At 34.9% G+C, this 9,720-nt stretch overlaps 1 protein-coding gene across 2 annotated transcripts in view; it reads left to right on the top strand.

The window, feature by feature from the left end:
• Positions 1-929: 929 nt before the first annotated feature.
• LOC150101007 (uncharacterized) overlaps positions 930-9,720 on the top strand; it is a 107,777-nt gene continuing 98,986 nt past the window's right edge. The window contains exon 1 of one of the 2 annotated variants that reach the window (XM_090401507.1): positions 930-957. The gene's annotated coding sequence lies outside the window, so the exon portion shown is untranslated. Of the gene's footprint in view, positions 958-8,407; positions 8,662-9,720 lie in introns of those variants that run through there. The other variant, XM_090401506.1, reaches the window with a different exon arrangement.

Here is a 9,720-nt window from a genome sequence, read left to right as displayed (position 1 = left end):
CACAGAATAAAAGTGGAGCTTATGTTGAATCCAGATGGAGTGCAGGAGGTGAAATTCCCAACCACGAACTAATATTCTCTTTTCCTCTTCTCTCCCAACTGCGTTAGAGCATGTGCACATACTAAAAAAAAAATAAATAATATAATATAATAAATATTAAAAGGAAAACTATGTACATACTTTCAGAGACGAATCTGGGATCGCTATCACCTGCATAAAAACAGCGAAATGCAGTGTCTCAACAAATGAGAACAATTACATGTACATCACTCGATTTTTATGTGAAAAAAAAAATGACTGTTGCTTCCATGTAGCAACATAAATGGCCAAACTAGATTATCTCTCTAAATAAGTCTGTGAATTCGTTTCCTGCGATAGAGGAATAAAGAATTCTTACATCCTAAATATTCACGTCGCATTAAAATGTTGCAGCAACGCCTGTAATTTTTTTATTTTCTATATGTGAACCACATTAGTCTCCTCCAAATTTCTAATGTAGGAAGGTAGTAGTTTCTCATGCCGCAAACCGGAAGAACACACGCCCAATAACAAAAATACATTGGGCTCATAATCTTCTCGTCGGTTGTAACTCCACTTAAAGCAAAACTTTTAAACGCGATATAGACACTTTTAGTGAGAGTTCTACAAATGTGTCAAACGTCATCGGTAGCTGATGGCGATATCTTATCTCGTTTTCTCCAAAATGCTCTCTAACATTTGCTGGAGACCACTTTGTGTTCGTACATCATTTCAGCAGTAACTAGACAGTAAGAATAATCGGCAAATCTCAGACGTCACTTATGAGATGGATGGAAATAACTGTCTAGTTAAACGATGTTTGTGACTGCCATAGTTCCTAAAGTTCGTGCTCGAGGATCGTAATCATCAACTCCGTTCTCTGATAGCACTTTCTTCCTTCACTGGAGACTCCCCAGAAGAGATTATAGATTACCACAGGTAGTATCGCATGTGATGGCAGTTTCGTATTCCTATCCTCCATCTGTTTATATATCACATGATTGTTATATTAAGCTAAACTTGTTATCTGAGCAAAATGTGTGTTTTGGTACATTTCAATAAGTCATACATAACTTAATAAATACAAAACGTAGTGGTCAATAGGCTTTTGTTATGTAAAACTGTACTAGTACCCCTGATAGATGTATTTGTCGGGTTTTAATTGCTTGTTTTCATTAAAATTCTTTAGTTATATCATAATATGCTCTCAGTACCGAAAATTACTCATAATACTACATTTCATCTGTAGAGCAGGAATCCGGATTTTCTGACACACATGCAGCCACCCATCGTATTAATATGCTTTAGATTTAACAGCCTTGTGTGTGTGGAATTCAGAAACAAAACGTAACTGATCACTTAGATGCCATCTTATTAGAACACAATATCTAAGTGATCAGTGTCTCACGTTTTTGAATGAATGCCAGGGGATGCGAATAAGCTAGGTAAATCGGCCTTGTTTAGAAAAATGAATCGATCTGTTTATTTTTGATCTTCAAAGCAGGTAAACCAGCGGGAGATTACACTCACGCGCGCCCTCACTTAACAGATGGTAATATACTGGAGTAGTTACTTCAACCATAATCCCCCCACTAACCGAAATCCTAAAATATATTCAACTTTCTTAAATTAATTTTTTGAATTGTTTTGAATTTTAAACAATTTTTAAAAATGATACTAATCAATCAGTTCACCAGCCATCTATGACTCGTATCTATAAAGATACGCCCTCTCTCTCTCTCCTTAAGAGAAAGGTTAAGATATGATCTCCTCTTGCTGTGTACGCCACCAGTGTAGACGCACACACCGAAATTCAACTTTTATCTAATCTTTGCAATTCTGATACTCCATCTACACGAGAATGCAGTGGGTAGATGTCTATTGTTTCATGTTTATAACGATATGAGGAAGTTTAGATAATACACCTGGAATACTTACACTTAATTTTCACAGCACAGATATTTTAAGAAATAATAACACTTGGATTAATACCTGTAACGAAAGTTTTCAGTAATGCTGCTGTTTATTTAGAATACTTAGTTCTTTTATATATACAGTATATATATATATATATATACACACACACACAAGGGGGATCCGCCCCTCCCCTTCCCCGAGTTCCGGATTGGTAGGCCGATTCTCCTTGAATGACTCCAATTTTGAGGACTCGACACTCGCGGTAGCCCCTGAGTTTCAAATAACTTGACGAAAAACGTTACAAAAAAAGCTTATCATTTTATATTATAGGGTAGATATATATAGTAAAATATGCGCACCCAGACACTCGTGACAAGTGTGTGTGTAAGGATTATACACAAGTACGAACTAGATAAAGTGAAGGACAATTGAATCGCTAAAACTAAAAGTTCAGGGGATATATCATCGATTTGATATCACAACTCAGAGGTAGTGATAATGTTTGCAGTGTGGTCATATATAATTTGTCTTAGTTTTTGGAAATTTTTCTCTAATGTTGACATAAGCGTCCTGATTCTAGTAGTCCTCATACAAAAATATAATAACTTGTTTTAAGAATCAGTCGATGGTCTATTATCAGCTTTACAATTGTTTTCTATTCAATATTCATTTTTTTAGCCTGAAATATTATAACCGGTTACCGTTTCTAATAACTATAAAAATGAAAAAAAATTAGTGTGTAAGTAGAATAACTGAAGATTTTTAAAACTGAATATTTTTTGTTTTTATGCGGAAAATGTATCTTAATGGTACTTTTTTTGAGAAAGACGCAGCAGTTTATTAAAGCTAATTTATAATTACCCTATCAAAAACGGCTATTTTTTCCCTGACATTACTTCGTTTTACTGCCGACTTATTGTATTGATATCAAGTTTAACTTTGCTAAGTATAATAAAAAAAAAAATTCAGTTCTTTGCTGCATCGATTACAGAATAAAAATTGCTCTCTTGTAATTCAGAAGGAAAGTTTCCCAATCAGACACCGCCCCGAGTGCTGTCGTGCAAAAGCAGACTTCAGTAAGTTTGAACGAGAGGAAAAGGCTGTGTGCAGTGATAACTCCCACGTGGGGAAAAGTAAAAGCATCGAAGAGTGACAGTGATGACAGCACACAGGAGGAACCCAGTGCTCAATAGTTCACACTGAAGAAATAGGATTAAATTAACAGACAAACTGCGCACACAGTTAAATATGGATCACGAACATGGGCTTGAACGGTGTGAGAGAATCTCACAGGGCTTCATCGTAAGCAGGTTCTCCATTATTAGTCACCCACCACTCCTGTCAGTGCCTAAAATACGTCCTAGTGGTTTCATTTGCATAGGCAGAACTACCGAGTATTCACGTGATCCGATTCTTGGCCATGCCTTTCACATGACCTGTGGGGATGGTATTTAGTGCCGTATTCGCCTGATACTAGCACTAAAATGTCTTCGTGGCTCTACAATGCGAGGGGGTGGGTGCGCTTCCTTCTTTCCATAGTACACTTTCTTTCGGTATGCGGTAATGCTCCTATCGTTCAAGGCATTGAAGACTGCCGTTATTCCTTGCTGGAACAAAACAACGAATCTGTTCTCTCCAAAACGCACATTTTATCAGTTTGCTGGAGCAATTGTGAAGCTCTTGTACCATTTCCACCCTAAAAAAGAAGATAATATGATATTGTTATTATTGAACTGTTCCTGACCTTTCACAGTATCCCTATTATTATTTTTGTATGTGGGCCAAACATGAATAGTGTTGTTGCGACGTGATTTCTGTTTCTTGCTTTTAATTTTCATGTCAATCATCCTTTCTGAATAAAAGAGACATAAGAATCAAGCAACACACACTTAGCCTGTTGACGAAACGAATCGTTCAAAACAAAGTCTGTGTTCTTGAATGGAAAGAAAATGCAAGTTGGTGAGGACACAGCATATGAAGGGCAAGCATTGTTTCTGTCGTCGTCTCTCCCACAACTCCCGCTTGCTAGAGTTAACTCTAAGCAGACAGCTGGGAAGGTCCAAGAGAATTTATTTAGCTGTTGGAAAAAGAAATATAAAAAGTTAATAGGATTCATTTAAGTTGTTCTTAATAAAGAATTCCGACTAACGCAAGTTTTGGATTATTTCGTATTATTACTATGGCTCTACAGTCCAAATCTATCATCGGCCTCCTGGATTTGTTGCCTCAAAACCTGTCTGTCCAAAACGTTTCCAGTTTTTAGACAATGTAGTGCGATGTTGCTAGACTAATGGTGTCTATCCAACTTTTAGGTTTTTCTTTTGGTATTTTATCAATTTTACTATTATCTTCATAAGAATACTGTCATTTTCCATACAAAAAACATGTCCTGTCCACTGCAACTTTTTTTAACTTGATTATACTGGATATTGTGCGTTCTATATAAAGTCGATATAACTCATGGTTATATCTGATTCTCCAGAGACCGTTATCATTATAACTTTAATGCTATCTGCATATGCTACAACCTATACTCATCGGTTTATTATAGTGGCTTTATTTATTGGCAACGATCGAATAATGTATTCCAAAGCTAAGTTAAAAAGTATCGGTGCTAAGACCCCCTCCCCTTGTTTTAATCCTTGAGTTATTGGAAGGGGATCTGTTAAATCGTGTGTATTTTAACCTGTGCTTCCGAATTTTTTGTTGTTAATCCTTGTCTTAATTGTTTATCTGGTATTCTAAATTGCATCATAATCTTATAAATTTCCTCTGTTAATGCTGTCACATGACATGCTTATTGGAAATCAACAAATCTGATGAATATTTATGTCAAATTCCTAAAATTTCTGTAATAATTGTTTAACTATATGTATCTGATCAGTTCTGTATTTGCCTTTTCTGAAAGCTCCTTTGATAGACACCAATTATCTCCTACATAAATGAGTTTACTCTATTCTTCAAAAGTAGAAGTAAATAATTTTAGAAGTAAAATAGCTGCTAAATTTTCACACTGTTTTATCGTTCTTATGTATCGGGAAAATCAGGGTCTTTCTCTTTGGATACGTTAAATTCACTCAGGAAGAGTACTCAAAGAATAGATATTGTTATCACAATCTCTTAACAAAATCGACTTCGTCCGATTCTTTATCTCTTTCGACATATTTTTCAGATCATAGCAACCAGAGAAGTGAGATTTAAAAATATATAACTGGGGAGAAGGAAGAAAACAAAACGAAAGCTAATAGATTCGGAAAATATTTAAATCATCACCGAATACTGATGGTTACACACGATACAGTTAATTCCTGTAAATGTATATTATTTTAAATAAATTATTCCAGTTGCTTATCAGTAACGTTATTACCAAGTGACAAAACTGTCATTCAGAATATTCAACCCCTTCATGCCTTCTTTCGAAAGATATTTATTCGTGTGCTCATTTTTTCATGATAACCCCACCCGCAAAATGTTCTCAATCTATAGCACATATCGTGCCTTAGTTGGAACTCCTGTTTTTAACACGGAAAATTTTCAGCCTCCAATAAGCAGAGATGTAGTCACATTGCACTTTTAGCGATGGGAAATTATCAATTACCTAAAGACTGAAATGTCCATTCCACGTATGAAGGTGGATTTCAATCTCACGGTATGTTGGCAGAGATGCACTGATTTCTACTATGTATTAGAAACTTGAAGTCTGGGGATGGGGATGAGGATTCATTTACAGAATTCGATCATCTCGGCCAGCTTTCATTTGCTCCTCAAAATATCTGAGGAGAAGATACTTGAAACAGATTTGCTACGGATTGAGAAGCACATGCGTGTCTGGTGCCTGCAGAAAAGCCCCTTGCGATGAATTCCATCAATGCTGATTTGATAGAAATGTTGAGTGTAGATGTAGATCAAAACAGTATGCCATAACGCTGCATCCTCTAAACTGTGCTGAGCATAGTGCAGTCATTGTAGATATATGTACTGCTTGACAAGAATGCAGCACTTTCTGCAACTACTGCAAAGTCCTGTTTTTGACCAATTTTTGAACTACGTTTTGGAGCAATCTGATAAATGGATACTATTCTTTGTGGCATCTTATGTAATACGTCCTAAGAATGAATGTAGCTTTTCTTGTGGGCAGGCCATTTATATATCCTTCTACCTTTTGCTGCCACAATACGAGTAGATGCCACGAGTTCACACTCCTGCTCCGAGATTGATTTGTTTCAGAATACGTTGGGAAATAATGCATTAAACATTAGTCACATTGAAATAGGAAAATAATAGTTTTCGAATCCTTAAATGTAGAAAGTTTAACAGCTGTTTGAATATAATTAAGCGAGTTAGTTATCAATATTTTAATAAAAACTGAGTGAAATTGTAAAAATCTCCCAAACGACAACTATCATAAAAAAATATAAAGGCTTCAATACTGTGAAGAAATAGTTACTAATAGCATAACTATCACTCAATGTTAAAAGTATTCGACTGTGAATGCGTCTCATTAACATAATTGGGATCTTACTGACCTGTTGTCCTCTAATTGCAGCCAACGTACAGGTACGGAAACTGCGCAAGTTATTCGTGCGTGCTTTAACGCTGCAAATATGCAGTGCTTTTAACTAATGTCATTATAAGAGGAGGACTGTCTTGCTAATTTGTTTATAAAGAGCAGTGAGTGCCACTGACTGGTCCATAGGAATAAAATCTAAACGTACCAGTTAGACTGACATAAATGAGATTAGATAAAGCATAACCGTCATGTGCTACATTTAACTCTCGATTTTATATTAAATATAAATATATATCAATATATATTTAATACATTTAAATATATCAGTAAACCAGATAATAAAATTGGAAGAAGACAAGGTAACTTAAACTCGTTTCAAATGTCTTTGAATAACTTTCTTAGCCATGTGTGCGAATCATTCAGAAATACCGTTCTATTAATGTAAAGAAACTTTCAGGATAATCAGCCTCCTACCTCCCTTCTTTCGCTTCACAAATCCTCCCCCCCCCCCTTCCTCCGATGCATTCAATGTCGTGAATGCCACCTGAAATCCCACGGTGCTCACAAAAAAAAAAAAGTAAAATAAAACAATTAAAAATAGTGAGTGCACGATATCTCAACATTTATCCTTAAGTTGTAAAGATTTAGACTCGAGCCCATTCTAGGATGCAAGAAACCTTTATGAGGATTTTAAACAGAAGGTTAGTTAGCCGGTTTCATAAAGAGATGACAATGATTTCTTGTCTTCCAAAACTGACAGGGTATAATACACTGCCTTCGGTCGTAGTTTCGACTAACCACAAAGTACACAGAAAGTTGCAGTACACATTAAGATTATCCGTTAGAACTAATGCAGATTAATTTAATGAGATCAGCAAGTTACTTAAAATTTCGTCGGGGCATGTGTTAATAAATATTTTTTCATTTATTAGCACAGCCTTTAATGAAATACTGATTATATTAAACTCGTCATTAAAACAAAAACTCGAGTTGAATTATTGTACAAAGGAGGTTTCATATATATGCTCATAATTTTTGAAATTTCTGGTTGGGGTAACATTCCTCTACTGCGACCTTATGCAATATGTTGTTGGCTTTTCTCAAGGAGACTTGGTTTTATCTTGCAACGGTATGAGCCCCTAGAATTATCAGAATTACTAGCAAATGTTTTCGAACTCCGTTTTTTTTTTTCTTCTTTTTGTGGCAAAAAAATCCCGCAGCATCGGAGGAACATGAACTACTGCAGCTGGAGACCGACTAACCTCGTTGGAAAAAAAATTCAAACTAAACGTACGAAATTATGAAATTAGTGATGAATGATTACAATTAAATTAGCAATGAAGTCACTTGTAAATTATGTGGGTAATATTTGTCATATTAGTTAAACGATGCTATGATTGATCTGAAACACGTATTTAAACTTATTTTTTTAATAAAACGTTATATTTTATTACTGAAATTAAAACTTCTTACAAATATTATTTTCCATTTATTTAGTGTGTTAATATTTATTTAAAATATTAATGTGTTATGTACACAAATTACCGTGATAAATACTTGTAAATTTTAGTACTATTTATGGGTTTCTTCTGTTGAACAGATAAGAGAGAGAACAGTAAGTTTGCCATGTCTCTTAATACTAAGTAAGGAGCTGTGTAGCGTGACATTTTGCTGCACTAGTAGTTGACTCAAATTCTCTTTTACCTGGTATTCTGGCATTATCTAAAATATCTCATTAAAATGATATTTGCACTGTCCTGCTTTTGTACAACCTTTGACTGCACCGCCCCCTCCGCTACGCACAGAGTATCTCGTTCCTTTCGATAACAAGATAAACTCGCCATTTATCAAACTTTCAACTGATTCTTTCCAATGTTCTTTTATATATTATCTATCCATAAATATTACTTGTTGGAATTATGGGAAGGGGGTGTTTTACCAGAAACAAACGGAATATCTACTTTTTTGCATTTCAGGTCGATGCCTAGGTCGGTAAGTACATTGAGGTCTTGTCATAAACTGATCTGATGTTTCAAGTATCCACCCACCGTGTGTAAATCCCGCTGAATGTAGATCAGTAGAGGGAAGCTTCGATTTTATTATTGCTTAATAAAGAAGTTAGCGATCATAATCGTGTTGGGTCGTATCACAGCATTAAAGTGAGTGCTTCTCCACGACTTCTTTCTGGTGGAGTTAAGGACTAAGTGCATTCCGAGGTGAGCTAAGTTCAAATTGTGACCGTATGAAGTCAAGTTTTGATTTATATTTGTGAGAGGATGAGCTATTGCATTAAATTAATAGCCTTCGTTTACTTGTTCAGCCTTAGGATTTAATATGTAACTAATCCTTCCGGGAGATAATTCCCTTGAGTGATTTGCTGAGACCTTGCATTATATGAGAACTATATTAATTCGTTTTTTTAACATTTAGCAGCATTAGAAACTTTTATGGAATGGAAAAAATTGAATTTTTATACTCATCTGATCTCTAAGCTTTTTAACTTATGAAATCAGACAGTTTTTCAAAAGCCGCATTCTTGGAAATAATTTCTAATTAGATTATTAGAATTTCTAATTCTTCTAATTTTATAGAAGTATTAAGGAATAGATACATCGTCAAACACAATCATTTGCTGGTTCGTTTAGTAGACCGCATCATTCTTTTCTTTTTTTTATAAATGATCTGAATGTAATATTTTATCTATTTTTTTGTGAATCCCATAATCCTGAAGTCCTCTAGACACCAAACATGAAACTTTTCAAGCCTCTTTAGTAGGATGGTCATCAAATTCCTTCGAATTCATATAGTTGGTTGGACGGAGGAGTAGACCCTATTTCCTCAGCTAACCAGTCTAGCATATAAAGGAAATATTTTGGTTTTATAATTTTGCAATTTTTTTTAACTTCTGATATGACATTTAAAAATGTTTGTGGCTCATTTAAATAAACCAGTGATTGACCCCAACATTTGTTATTCATTTGAATCGTGCGTACTCTGAACATGAATAGTTTTTTACCCAATTAATAAACTATTCACTCATGCCTAATGGGAATCATTTTACAAAAAAAACAAAAAAACTTCATAAACTCAAATTTTGAGTTTGCTAATAGAAAATCACGAATATTTGAATCCATACATTCATTTAATTTTACATCAAGTGCACTCCATTGTTGAGTGAGGTGCCACACCAGTCCTCGCCTTGTAGTTCTTTTGTATGCTTTTTTTTTTAGAGGCTTCAAAAGATCAGTCACTTCGGATACACCATCCATCGATCT

This window comes from Typopeltis vanoorti, chromosome 12 (genome assembly GCF_054136105.1).
Source record: "Typopeltis vanoorti isolate ZY-2024b chromosome 12, IOZ_Tvanoo_1.0, whole genome shotgun sequence".
NCBI lineage: Eukaryota > Metazoa > Arthropoda > Arachnida > Uropygi > Thelyphonidae > Typopeltis > Typopeltis vanoorti.
This window is presented reverse-complemented; position numbering and strand designations above follow the sequence as displayed.